Below are 15400 nucleotides of genomic sequence, written 5' to 3'. Positions count from 1 at the left end.
ATGAAAAAGAAACCTTCACACTTCAGAGTGACATAGCTTCCAACCTCAGCTCACTGAGGTCCTGAAAATGGAGTCTGACCTCACATTTGGTCGGACACTGTGAGTAAACTCTACAGTGTTACCCCTGGATTTCCAGTAAATATTCATTACAGTACACGTACAGGCAACAGATATAAGATACTGAAGAGATACAGTACTGCAGTTCTGAAGAGATACAATACTGACATTCTGAAGAGACACAGTTCTGAAGTACTGAAGAGATACAGTATAGCTTTTTACTACACAGGCATTTGTACTCTGCCTCAGTGACCCGTGTGCCGTCTTCTCTGGGCCATCAGGTTTAACACACACTTTTCTGTTTTTCTGTCAGAAAACATGTCATGGACCGTAGAGCTGGTGTCTGGTTATTCTCAACCCAGAAGACCTCCACGGAGACAGCTGTGAGAAGAGCAGCGCGGATGCCCTGTCTGTCAGGGTCTAGTTGTCGCTGCCATGTCTGATGTGGTGCCGTTTTCCTTCTCCGAGTACAGTGTCAGAATCAGGGCGAAGCAGGTCCCCACCCACACTACACAGAGATGGGTATGATAAGCCCAAGTCTACCCCCTCCGTTGTGTCTAAGCAACATGCACACACCCAGGCAGGGAAAATGAATCTTGCTCCTTAGGTCTGCTGTACTTAAAAGAGGATAAAAGCCTTTGTATATAAACAATTTAAATAAAGACTTATCTGTAATTGCCCCTCAGTAAGAAAAGAAAGCTACTGTAGGCATGCGATACAACGCTATTCAGGAAAAAACACTGAAGACCACTGCACCCAAAAGGCCGTTTGCATCACCACTGACCTTAATTGCTTTATTTTGTAGGGGTGATAGCATCAACTCTTTGATGTCCAAATAAACAGAGAAAATTGATGTTAATTGCCATATTTGTGCATGAAGCTGATAGAGACCGTTGTTCCTCAGTGGAACATAAACACTCGCCCACAATTAAACATCCCCCTGGGCACACCGCATCTGAACATGGAGTTTCTGAACAAGCAGTATATGTGAACACACAAAGTCTGAACACACAGAGTCTGATCACGCAGTCTGAAAAAAAACATTATTTCAGTGACAGAGTGAAATGCAGAAGTCAGTATTGCTAATATAAACTTCACTCCATTCCACTCCTGGTTCATTACTAAATCCATTCTGTTCAGTGTGTGTGTCCTTTCTCAGCCTTCAAATGCCCAGATACTGCGGCCTTTCTTTTAAGTAAATAACTCAAGAGAATTGCTTTCTGTTGGAGTTATTCAGTTCATGAAGCTGCAGTCAGTGTTTTTGTGTGTGTGTGTGTGTGTGTGTGTGTGTGTGTGTGTGTGTGTGTGTGTGTGTGTGTGTGTGTGTGTGTGCGTGCGCACACAGTGGTGGTCCCAGTCACTGTCTACACTGGTGGCTGGAACAGTCCCAGGATTGTAGGCTTTTGTGTGTCCTGAAATGGTAAGAGGAGTCACTTCTTTAAGATCAGTGGAGCTGCAGAGACCCAGCCGTCCTCCCCCATCCGCTCTGTTGTGAAACAAGAGACAGGCTTTGAGCTGCCTTCACTCTGCTCCACAAACCCCAGCGTGTCACACGCACCTCACACACCCTCACACACTCACAAAACACCCTCACACACATCCTCACACACTCGCACAAAGACCTGAAACATTCACACAGTGAGAAAGCACACAGAGATACGGCAGAATCAGGCCACTAAATACACGTGTCACTGTGACAGATACATCACTCGTTAATTTTCCCATGATTCTCACTGTAGTGTTTAGAATTGTCCTTCAGGTCTGTAGACTACCTGCTCCTGTGGGGTCAGCTTCTCCTTAGCAACAGTTGGCTAGCTTTTCTCTACACTAAAGGCAGACCACACAGAAGCTCAAGGCCAACCAACATCACATGACCTGAAACGTTCTGAGGGCCATGACTAACATTCTCTCTACTTCTGTCCTCATTACGTCATCTCACTCATACACACACACATACACACACAAACACACACACACACACATGCATGCACACTCACACACACACACACACACGCTCACGCACACGCACGTCTTGTATTCTCATTCTTTCATTCCTTTTCTTCCCCTTTTCTGTTCCTTTTCCCCCTTTTCCTTGGCCACTTTCAAACAAGTACAAAGACTCTGTCAGATAACAATGATCAATAGGGATTTATGGCGTATATGTTTCAGTAGGGTCCTGCTCTTGACTGTTCATGACAGTTCTGGTATGTCCACAGCCTGGAGCCAGGACTTCCCCTCCTCCCACACTGCCAGAACCCCTTTCTGCTCTGGTTACCTCTGTCCCCCAAAGCCCCTGGAGATCCCCACAGCACAGATAATGTAGCACAGATAATGTAGCACAGCGTCACTCTCCCACAATGCCAAACAATGTACAATCACCTGTACACAATTCCACAGTATTACCAAGTACAGTCACTGACACAGAATACAGCACAGTGTGAAGTCACTGACACACAATACAGCATGCAGTCACGGACGACACTGGGTTGTCTGTTTTTTCAGCTATCACAGAGAAATTATACTGAGTGTCCTGTTCTAAAACCAAGTCTAAATCCAGGTGCTAAGCTAACTGACATACCTTATTTCACTGATTTGAGGAAATTGAATCAGTAATGATTATACTACATCAGCAACTGGTGGAAACACAACACTGGGTGAGGAAGTCCTGTTCTGGGAGAGCCATGCACACCTTGGGCCCCCACAGCCTGACTCCCACCGGGGAGCCACCGCTTTGAATCCCCCCGGCTTTGTCCTCTCACACTCTAATGTGCACTCTCTGACAGTGAAGGCAACCTCGGATTTAAAGGTCATGTCTACACAAAGGGAGAAACTATTCCTAATGCCTGAGGTGGTTTTAATTGACCTTGCGGGCCGTGTGCGTGGCACAGGGAGGGGGCGGGGGGATGGGGGTTAGCGGTGCCCTTTCACTCGTCTGACTGAGGTAAGGGATCTGGGGAATTGTGCTGTTCAGAAGGGACGTCCCTGCTGGATAGAGGGACTCTCCAACACTGTGAGGTGCTAACTCAGCCATCCACATCCCAGCCCAGAATCCAAATCCATGGGTTCAGAGGGCCTCTCGTCCACAGAGGAGAAGGCCTTAAACCCGTTACAGCCTTTGTTTATGCAGTTCCACTTTATTCCCCCTGACAACCATTGAAACAATGCCTATTGGGAAATGTCCCTGTGTGTACGAAGCAACAATGGCCAGGATCAGCAGCTTTCTGTTCGGCACTAATACTCTCAGAAAAAGAGTGAGAATCTTCCTTCCTGAAAGAATTAAAAGAGCGCTCCCTGAAAGGCACCTGCAAACAAGGACCGAAAGGGCCCCAAACAAAGACACTTTGTCCCAGTGATGGCACTTTTGTTGCAGCACACAAAGCGCCTGTGCGTTCCACTACGGCCAAAGACCACATTGTGCATCAACAATGTGCCACCGTACGCAGAGCAGAGCACACACTGGTGTAATTGGCTTTACTCCAAGGCTCTTTTGACCAGTCACTTCAGATCAGTAAAACACTGTATAACTGCAGAGAGTGTGCAACTGGGCACTTTTATTTCTTCATATATATATATATATATATACACTTTTGTATTTACTTATGCATGTTTGTTATATATAATCAAGTGGCAAATGTTTGAATGTGTATCCATAAGTGACAAATGTTGAGCAAATACAAACAGAAATTTCAATATATTTCAGTAGCATGTAAGAGTGGTGGAAGAGTGGTGTCCCACTCCCTCCACCCGCCTCCACCCACCACACCAGCCTACACCCACCTCACCCACCACACCTGCCTCCATGAGACTCCACCAGGCTTGCACCTCTCTCAAGATGAGGGGGATTCCCACAGCACCGCCATCTGTGACAGTGTTATTTTACTCTGTCCATTAACCACGGAACAATTCAAATTTAAAGAAAAGGCATTTGTGCTTATGATCTTGTGTGCTTTCACCATATTAAGATGGGCCTTTGTCTCCTTTTAGACTGGTATCTACCACAAACATCACTCAGGCATTGTGGGAAAGGGATCGACTTTTGTCCTCATTTTGTTCTGTTGTGTAGTAGCGCAGAGCAGCCTGACCTCTGATACTCCCTGTGCTGTGAGAGCTGAGCTTCCTGGCTGGCTTTGTCAAAGGATAAGGTTTGTGATTTCTACAGTGAAACTGTACGTTTAGTTTACATTTCTACAGTGAAACTGCACTTGTATGTTTGGTTTACGTTTCCACAGTGAAACTGCACTTGTATGTTTGGTTTACGTTTCCACAGTGAAACTGCACTCGTATGTTTAGTTGTTCTTTAGCTTATTCTACAGCCTACTGGTCTTTGCCACAACTGACATTGCGAAAAAATAATGGAAGAATGAAAAACTGAAAATATGAAGAAAAAAAACACAGGGCACACATGGCTACAGTACTTATACCCCATGATGAACTTGCCATACCGCCAGTCCTACACACGACTACAAACGTCTCTGATCCAGTCACTCGACACCAGCCTGGACTGTTGGTGTGAGCCGGTCCTATCTCCCCTAGCAAACACTCCCTCGTCAGCCCCGTTTTCCTGGTCCGCCTCTGCACGCGGCCCCCTATGACCACACCCTCCACTAGCTCTTCTTAAATCTGTGCAGGCGTGGGCCCGCATGGGCGGGTAATCCCACAGTAATTGTTTCCAGATTAGGAGACCCAGGCCACAAAGCAGGTCTAGCCAGGCATGAAATGGCCTCCCCAACACAGCTTCAACTAGAACACCACCTGCCGGAGAACCACTCACCTGGGTGAGCTGCACTGTCCTCCACAGAGACACCAACTTTTCAGGACACATGGCCCTGGAAAACAGTTATTTTACTGCCTGCCTACAGGGAACAGAAAGAACAATAACACACCTGATCAGTTTATCAAGTGCAGACTTAGTGTACACACAACACCCAGCATACTGTTACTTATGATTAAACACAACACCCAGCATACAGTTATGATTAAACACAACACCCAGCATACAGTTACTTATGATTAAACACAACACCCAGCATACAGTTATGATTAAACACAACACCCAGCATACAGTTACTTATGATTAAACACAACACCCAGCATACTGTTACTTATGATTAAACACAACACCCAGCATACTGTCTGTTACTTATGATTAAACATAACACCCAGCATACAGTTATGATTAAACACAACACCCAGCATACTGTCTGTTACTTATGATTAAACACAACACCCAGCATACTGTTATTTATGATTAAACACAACACCCAGCATACTGTTATTTATGATTAAACACAACACCCAGCATACAGTTATGATTAAACACAACACACTGCATACTGTTACTTATGATTAAACACAACACCCAACAGATATGATTAAACCCAACGCACAGCATACTGTTACTTATGATTAAACACAACACCCAGCATACTGTTATGATTAAACACAACACCCAGCATACTGTCTGTTACTTATGATTAAACACAACACCCAGCATACTGTTATTTATGATTAAACACAACACCCAGCATACTGTCTGTTACTTATGATTAAACACAACACCCAGCATACTGTTATTTATGATTAAACACAACACCCAGCATACTGTCTGTTACTTATGATTAAACACAACACCCAGCATACTGTTATTTATGATTAAACACAACACGCAGCATACTGTTACTTATGAACAGAACTAAACCATCTTCTTAAAAAAAAACAGCAGTAGTTCATGTTGAAGCAAATATCTAACATGTATATTATAAGTGTTGTTTAGTTTATCATTAAAATTGTTGTTTTTGAATATGACGTTTTCTGTTTGCTGAATTCAATCATTTTCAGGATGTTCAGTATGCATTCACACGTAGAGTATGTATTCACACATACAGTATAAGTTTACATGTCCTGTATGTATTTATGTGTGCAGTATGTATTCACATGTCCAGTATGTATTTGTGGGCAATATGTATTCACATGTCCAGTATGTATTTATGTGTGCAGTATGTATTCACATGTCCAGTATGTATTTATATGTGCAGTATGTATTTGTGTGCAGTATGTATTCACATGTCCAGTATGTATTTATATGTGCAATATGTATTTGTGTGCAGTATGTATTCACATGTCCAGTATGTATTCACATGTCCAGTATGTATTTATATGTGCAGTATGTATTTGTGTGCAGTATGTATTCACATGTCCAGTATGTATTTGTGTGCAGTATGCATTCACATGTATGTTTACTAAAGCGGGAGCTGGCACTTCATGCCAGTTTACATCAGATGTTGGTCTTCTTTAACTATGCACTGTTTATAATTTAATGAATCCAACTATGAAATGTTTATCTAAATGTTATGCTTTAAAGTCTTAGAGCAAAGGTGTTTCCTTTATATATGTGTAATATCTGAACAGAAACCATATCTCAGAAATACATGCGGATATCAAATCCACAAGCAAGACAGGCAGTGTACAGAGACAGCATTGCCCAACATGAAAAGTCAGATCTATGAGACCTATGACAACCATTCATTTCCATTCAAATCAATTTTAGTTAAACAAGAAGTGTTAATGGCTTGTACAAATTCAAAGCAGTAAGAGACAAAGTCACATATCTAAATTAAATAATGAATCACTATTTGGCTAAGCTGCAACACACTGGAGGCCCTTTTGTGTGAGAACAAATATGTAATGAAGTATGCATCCCTAGTTCAGAGCTACGTCTGCGTCGGTGTTGTTACTGGTGCCATGGTACCGACTGTGAGATGAACCGAGTTGCTTCCAGGTCAGTTGAGGTGTTCTTTGAGTGTTCATTGTGCTGGTTGAGGTGTTCATTGAGTGATCATTGTGTTGGTTGAGGTGTTCACTGAATGTTTATTATGTTGGTTGAGGTGTTCATTGAGTGATCATTGTGTTGGTTGAGGTGTTCACTGAATGTTCATTGTGTTGGTTGAGGTGTTCATTTAGTGTTTATTGTGTTGGTTGGGGTGTTCATTGAGTGTTTATTGTGTTGGTTGAGGTGTTCATTGAATGTTGATTGTGTTGGTTGAGGTGTTTATTTTGTTGGTTACAGTGTTCATTGTGCTGGTTGAGGTGTTAGTTGAGTGTCCATTGTGTTGGTTGTAGTGTTCATTGTGTTGGTTGAGGTGTTTTTTGAGTGTTCATTGTGTTGGTTGAGGTGTTCATTGTGTTGGCTGAGGTGTTTGTTGAGTGTTCATTGTGTTGGTTGAGGTGTTCATTGTGTTGGTTGAGGTGTTTGTTGAGTGTTCATTGTGTTGGTTGAGGTGTTTATTGTGTTTGTTGAGTGTTCATTGTGTTGGTTGAGGTGTTCATTGTGCTGGTTGAGGCGTGGAAGGTGTTTTTTTGATGCATCTTCAACTTAATTTCAGGTGCTTTGTACTCGTTAGCAGTTACTAATCCAAATGAGTTCAGATCATTTTTGTTGTTCAGAAAATTAGGTAAATAAAATGACACAAATGTAAACAGCCATAAAAAGTGTTCTAAAAAAACACTTATTAATTATGTAACTAATTATAGATGTATTACTATTGTATATTCTGATATAGTCATATTCTCACATACTGTAGTCTTCAGCTCTTCAACTCTATCGAGGGACAGTCCTAGAAGTGTCCCAAGAATCCTATACTTTAAGATTTCCTAATATGGAAACTTTTCATAAATGTGTCCGTAAGCAGCTTAAAGGTCCAGTGGCAGCTATTCTGCATTTTCTCTGGGCCTTACAGAAACCTGGATGAACCACTACCCTGCCCACCTCACACAAACAGCAACACAACACATCAGACCTGATGTACAGGCACATGGTAGAACTATGTTGTAGACCGGAAGAGCAAATAACCTTCGCCGTTTGCTAGTGCCTTATGCATTATGACATCCTGCGGGCAAGACTCGGTTTTAAAGCCTTTTTGTATTTATTGTATAGTGGTTTCCCCTCAGCCTCCTCCTGAGTAGTGTAAGACTTTTTTTCAAAGATGTCTCCATGTAAACCAGTGCTGACCTAAATCCACACACAGCCTGGGCAGCACACTGACAGTGGAATATGGGTTACTTGGGGTTACATCATTACATAGTTTCAGGGTGATCATGCTATAGAAACACTGGCTTTGTGAATGTCCTTACTGACATGACACACCGCATACATTTTAAGGAGGCGTAAGTGATCGTTTAAAAAATGTTGTGGAATTAAGATGTCGGTTCTCTCAGCACCTTCTACTATGAGGTTACGACACCGTCAGCGTAGGAACATTTCAGTGTGGCAGAATTTGTCAGGTACGGCAGGTTTGGTCCGTCTCTCCCTGTCATGAAAAGCCACCTCTGCAGCGTGGGGGAGGGAGAACCACTCCAGAACAGCACACGCCGTCCTATCATGTGGCTTCACAGGCTGAGGGCCTCCAGTTGGGATATGCACCACTTTTTAAAGGTTTGATCCTGCGGTTTGACGAACTCCTCGGCTCGAGACATTAACCGCCCTGGTTCCCTGCACCGAGTTTCAGGAAGTGAAGCAGCAAGCCTTGCTTGGAGTTGAGCGTGTGGCGAATCGCAGCTCCCTGTTCACATCTAGATAAAGGAAGCCATTATGTGAAGCTCTGTGTGTGGCCCTGGGAGCCACCAGGCCTGGGTTTTCAATGTGGAAGAGACAATAATGGAGGTGTTAGCGTAGAGAGCTCACCTAGACCTCCACGCAGGCCAACGAAGCCAAGGGATGCTGCTCCACCACTCACGTCTTGCTGCCAACGCTAATACATTCTTAAATCCATTCTCTCCACCCACACAGCCCGGGCTAGGCAATCTTCCTGCATTGCCTTTCATGCAATTAAATTGAGGAAATGTGTGTGTGGGGAGGGGGTTGTATCAGCAGCCTACACACACACGACGCCTCCACACTCAACCCACACACACCCCTGATATCATCGGCACGACTCTGCAGCCGCCACGCCGGGCTGTCAAATCCCTGCCTCCTTTAAACCCAATTAGATGATCACATTGTTAAGAGCAGCCCCACCCTCTCTCTCCGGCTGTCTCTCTCACTCGTGTACATGTGACATGCGATACCAGCACAACAACGGGACGTCTCCGAGTGTCTCAGGTCAAAGTCAGACGGCAGGGACTGTACTACGGCGCCGACGAGGAAGACATCACTCACTAAATTCTCAAAATCTGCTCCTGACAAGTCGATGATGTAAAACTAAGGACATACATATTTGGAGCTGGTGCTGAAGAGGAAGCACTTTCAGAGTTTTGAGAAAAGAAAGATCACTGTCAGCACAGACTGTCAACGGCTTGTTTAGTGGCAGAGGAGCAGAAAAGCTTGTCGTCTACTGACTCGGGCTGTTTTAACGAGAGCGTTTTAGCATCTTACATAAAGAAATGAACAATGGGGATCTAGCAGTTATAATTCCCCTGTGATTGGTTCGGTTGTTGCTGAGTTTGTGTGTGGAGTCTGACGTTGTGAATCTAAGTGGGCGACTTTTCACCTCTAAAGACAATAATGAGACCTGTTGAGCAGCATTAAATCGGACCACAGTAAGGGACACACACATGCATACACTGCACCATTCTTGGGTCATACAGAACCACCGAGAAGACATACGCAGAAGACGTAATACTGATGAATCTGTAGACACAGCTCATGAGGGGAAAATCAATCATTGCTCATAAACAGAGTGTAAGAGTTTAAGAGTTTGTGTTACAGTGCACTATACCAGAAGGATTTATGGAATAAATAAATTAAAAAATCACAAGAGAAAACGTGGCATTTCACGATTAAACGTTGACCTCATGACAGATAGTGAAGCAGTTATCACCACCGCTGACAACACGGTAAAAGCACAACGTAAAGTGAAGAGCAGGGGAGCCAGCGACGTAGGGCTGTCGTGTCAACCTTTCTGTTTGTCTTAAAATACGCTTGACTGAAACAAGCTGCGTGTTCACACACTCCTGAAAGCTCTTAAGCCAAACTAGCAGCTCAACACCCTCAAATCAAATTTAATGGTTTATTATGTGCTTCTCATGAGTCATCACAAGCCATAAGGCGTCACCCTAATGTTTATAACTTCAGATTACTGTCCAGACTCGACAGAGATTAAGGCAGCCAATCACATTCTTTCATACGAATAAAAGGCTTAATAATGCAAGTTATCAGGAAGGATTTTTTGACAGTTGATTTAATATGTGAGAGCAAAAGTCAACAGTTCCATTTGACCTGACAAATGTCCAACCTCTTCAATCTTAATCTCAAGCAATATTTTCAGGGTGATGTTGTAAGTCCTCTGATGATGGAGCAGAATACACATATTGAAGCTGGTGGTGTTTGACAGAGGTTCTGTAAAACAGTCTTGTTTAAAAAGATAAGCTTGTAGAGCCTTTTCCTTCATGTGCTCAGGACTGGTGTTTGCTCAGTGGTGGGATTATGTCAGTCCAAACAGCAATAGCATTACTGAGATAATAAAATAATCAAAGATGTCTGATATTGTGCACCAGGTACATGAACATTTATTTGCCCAGCTGAAGGACAAATATATATATCCATATCCCAGATCTCAAACAAAGGCTTTTAATGTTTTGAATGCGTTTTATATACTTTTGTTAAGGCTCACGGTTAATAAACAGCCCCACCTTTTCAAAAGAAAAATGTGTGCTCACAGCCCAAACAAAAGATGGATTCTGAAAGTCCCATTATTAACTTATCACACATATGCCCAACGTTAAAACTGAGGTAAACCTGTCCCATAAAAAAATGTTTATAATACATTTTAATTTAGTTTATTAAATGACTGTTTTCAAATGGGATTTCCATATGTTAAAATTATGCTTTTATGTTATTTAAAACAAGATACGAGTAGAACCAAAAGGCCCCCGCAGAATGTGTTATTTCATCTGGATTGTCACAGGTCGAATTACAGGTGAACTTAATGTTCATTTAGGGCCTAGTGCTGTGAAAAGGTTCAAACTGTCTTGGCGGTTTGTATATGGAACAACCTGAATCAACAACTCTGAGCATGTCTTGACTCTTTCATTATAACCAGGCTCCTGCTGCAATAAAGGTCTACCCTCTAGTGGTGAAAAACAAACATTTCACGTAGAATCACAGATGTTTTATTTTCATATCCTAAATGAACTCTAATTTCTGCCCATCTTATTAATTAAAATACATTTTACAAACAAAGACTACTGTACCACACATATCTATAGTTCACAATGCTTATTACTCTCAAATGAGTAATTTCATAACTGGTAATGATGGTTAATAAAAAGCAATAGACAGAATCTTCCATTGCCTAATAAACACTGAGTGTGTTATATGATTTTTTAGTACAGTTGATTGCAAGATATACAGCAAAGAAAATTACACTCAAACTGCACTGGGAGTAAAGTAAAACTGATCAGTGTAGAGAGGAGTGATCACACACACTCACACACACATATGCACACACACATATGCACACACACACACACACACACATTTGCACACATAGGCACACACATTCATGGGCACATGTGCACAGACACACACGTGCACACATGAACACACTAACACACATTTATATACACACACCCTCACACACATGCACACATTTGCACACACATGCACACATACTCACACTCACATATGCACACACCCATACACCCAAATGCACACACTTTCCCACACACATCTGCACACACTCACACACACATATGCACACACCCACACCCACTCCTATGCACACTCACACCCACACATATGGACACACTCACATAGACATATGCACATACTCACACCCACACATATGCACACACTCACACACACACACACACACATGCACACACACACTCACACACATATGCACATACTCACCCACACACACGCATATGCATACACCCACACACACATATATGCACACACCCACACACACATATATACACACACCCACACACACACACACACACACATACATACGCACACACTCACATATTGTACATTTTGTGGGAGCTTGAAAGGTGAGCCTTCAAGGTAAGAACCCTTTTGATCAAACCCGGTTCACAGGAAACCAGAGAAGTGGCTCCTATCTGCCTATACAGCCGAGGTCTCTGCAGACAGCAGGTCCTCTGGGCCTTCAAGAGTCTCTGGTCTCCAACCAAACCCCTGGCTGCCTCTGGAGTGAATGTTGGGAATTTGGAAGACACAATAATGGTTTGATTTACCCCCCACTTGTGTAAACTGTAGATCAGAGGTCAAGGCCCTACTGCTGTGTTGAACTGCAGGCTTCATTCAGACCCACAATCGCACTGAGAGATTGGAAGACACCCATGGACACAATCACTTTACAGCAAATGCATTCAAAGATAGGAACAGCCAAAGACCCCCCTAAGAGTACAGATCAACGGGCCTAACACTAAACCTGATTAATTTTGTTACCCATTACCTATATTACCCAGTGTAATATAGGCCCTATTGTATTTGAACTGGGCATGTGAGTCTCTTGTCCTTAGCAAGCACTACTCATGATCCTGTGACGTGCACAGCACTGGCAGTGCAAGACAAAAGGAGAAGTTTCCAGATAGGGACATCCGAGTCATGATGGGTCAATCGTTTGGGTCTTTTTTAGACATCTTTCCTAAGTGCTCCATTTAAGCCATGGGACGTGGTGATGCACAGCGACGCAGAAGTGCAGTCACATTGCAAAACACATCACTGGATAGATGACACCCTCTTGTGGAATAGTCAGAGCATTACAGCATTTTTTATGTTGAATGTTATGTTTATATATGTTTATGATATGTTTGTTGTATGTTATATTTCTATTTGAAATCCTAAAATGAAAGAAGAGCTTGAAAACCATACATTTTAAACATCTAAGTTGCAGAAGTCAGACCTGCTATCTGCAGGGTGGTATTCTTTGTTAGCCTGAAGTCTGATGAAAACTGATCTTTACAGCATTACAGTAAAAAACTAAAAATGCACAAGTTCAGTTATAATGTAATGCTTTACGCTCTCAAACCTACAAATTATTCAAAATTCACACAAATAGTCATGATCTTCTATAATACTACACAAATACATATTAGCTAATATCAGTAGTCATTTAGCCAGTGTTACAAATAAAAACAATATATCAAGCAGCTCCCTAAGTCAAAGTCTGATTGATGAAATATACCATCAAGGTCTCTCTACTGATACCACATAACACAGTGTGTCTGGTAGTATCACATAGCACAGTGTGTCTGGTGGTATCACATAACCCAGTGTGTCTGGTAACACCACATAACACAGTGTGTCTGGTAACACCACATAACACAGTTCGGGCAGACACAGACATGTATGTTTCAGGCCATGTGTACTCTAACCAAATGTGTAAGCTCTCCTGAATCCTGGTGAGAATGGTAGCGATACCATTTTCAGTGGTTTCTGTAGTGTAGTGGTCATCTACTACGGTGGCCCTGAAAGTCCATTGTGCTGCAAAGGAAAAACGCACCTCAAATACGCAAAGCAAACGTCCGTATTTCCCGGGACATGTCCGTATTTCACATCCTGTCCCGGGCGTGCCGGGATATTTTTTAAAACTGTGGAAATGTCCTGGTTTTTAAATTACGGTAATCGGGCCATTAATTCTACAGGCACTAGGACCCTGAGCACGGCGCTGTATGACACGGAATCCCTGAGCCTCATCAGTTGAGCCTCATCATACTCAACTGGCGGAGAACCAACAACTTACGTTCGCCACCCCCCAACCCCCCCCCCCCCCCCCCCCACAACTTACGTTCGCCCCCCCCCCCCCCCCCCCCACCCCCCCGTGTCCTGGATTTCCCAAACAAAATTATGGTAACCCTAGATAAGTAAGCTATTTTATCACACGATTTTAGGTCTCTGTAAGGACGGGGGATTTCGGAAGCAAAATCCTCTACAGAGGAAATGGTCCTCCCAGCTGTTTACTGCCCAGCTGTTTACCGTTTACCAAGATAATATGTTTAAAGAAATACGGTTTGGGACAGAGTAGTGGACGCCATGGGAACCATTTGGCTATATAGTGGAACTGGTATCCATGTTTTCTATGTTAACTAGCTAGTCTACTCTTCTCACAGTCCTGATCACACTGCACAATTTAGTAAGTGAAAACATTTAAAACGTTTTTAAATGAATTAAATTATATGTCTATAAAAGTCGATTACTACCATCACAGGGTTGCCAACTCTCACGCATTGAGTGTGAGACACGCATTTGACCGTCTTCACACGCTCACACACCACACTTCCGATTTCTCACGCAGAAAAAAAAATCTAGTTCCCAGGTTCAAATCTCACTCCACGTGATCTTGAAAAGTTGGCAACCCTGCATCAATCTATAAAGTGTATATACCTGTGGTCCAGCTGGGCGACCGTTTGCCATGGTACCAGTAAACCGAATAGCTACGCTGTGTGGTGGTGGCTCCAACTGATGACGCAGAACGTTCACTTTGGCTCTTGGCCACGCCTCTTTCCCCGCCCCCATACAGAGGGTAAAAGAATGAAAGAAAAGAGAGAAGTGCAAAAACAATTATGAACGTAAAATGCGAGACGCAAAAAAAAGCAGTGTGACGTGCAAACAAAAGAAAGAAATGCAAAAGAGGGAAAGTATTGCAGAAAAAAATTAGGAACGTAAAATCCAAAATGCTGTGATTTTTTTTTCTCTTCACCATTAAAGACCTCGAATTTGACTCCAAAGATTTGCAGGGTTTCTGAACTTTCGGCGCGTTTCTGTAGCGCACGTGTTATCGTTTTGATGAATTTGCTTTGAGTATTTGCATCGCGTTTTTCCTTTGCAGCGCGATGGGCTTTCGGGGCCACCGTAAGGTAGTCATCATGTTCACCTCACAGGCGAAAGGGAGAAACATGTTTAATTTTAGGCAGGTATACTCGCAGACATCCCAAGTCTCCCGGAAGCTGCGGGAGTCTCCCCCCCCCCTCCCCCCGCTCAACAACTTAACCTCCGGGGGGGGGGGGGGGGGGGGGGGGGGATAACCTCCCTGAAATCAACTTTTGCAACTTGGGATGCCTGTACTCGTTCAGGCCTCTTCCCCAATTGCACATCTGTAAGATTGCTATGCAAGGAAGAAGCATAAGATGAACGCAACAGTGTTGAGTGTTTTCGGTGTTGAATGTGTTCTACTCACACGAGTCTCTTAAGATCAATGCTGAGCCTTTGGTGCACAGGCAGGGCAACGTGTCTTTAGTCCTGTTGAAAACTGCTCTCCGTGACATTACACATTACATTTATATTACAAACGGGTTCAAACAGTACCTAATTGTAGAAAATGTAGAAACGATTTACAGTGTGCAGTCCAGAGTAAGTTTCACATTTTTCCTTTGATTTTTG

The 15400-nt window shown here is 43.1% G+C and overlaps 1 long non-coding RNA gene across 1 annotated transcript; it reads right to left on the bottom strand.

Moving 5' to 3' along the window:
• Positions 1-1426: 1426 nt before the first annotated feature.
• Positions 1427-14500, bottom strand: LOC143511581 (uncharacterized). The gene is made up of 3 exons (XR_013130172.1): positions 14405-14500; positions 4829-4910; positions 1427-1543 (listed from the first exon to the last, which is right to left on the bottom strand). It is a non-coding gene; the product is annotated as an uncharacterized LOC143511581 (long non-coding RNA).
• Positions 14501-15400: the final 900 nt, after the last annotated feature.

Source organism: Brachyhypopomus gauderio, chromosome 4, assembly GCF_052324685.1.
Source record: "Brachyhypopomus gauderio isolate BG-103 chromosome 4, BGAUD_0.2, whole genome shotgun sequence".
NCBI lineage: Eukaryota > Metazoa > Chordata > Actinopteri > Gymnotiformes > Hypopomidae > Brachyhypopomus > Brachyhypopomus gauderio.
This window is presented reverse-complemented; position numbering and strand designations above follow the sequence as displayed.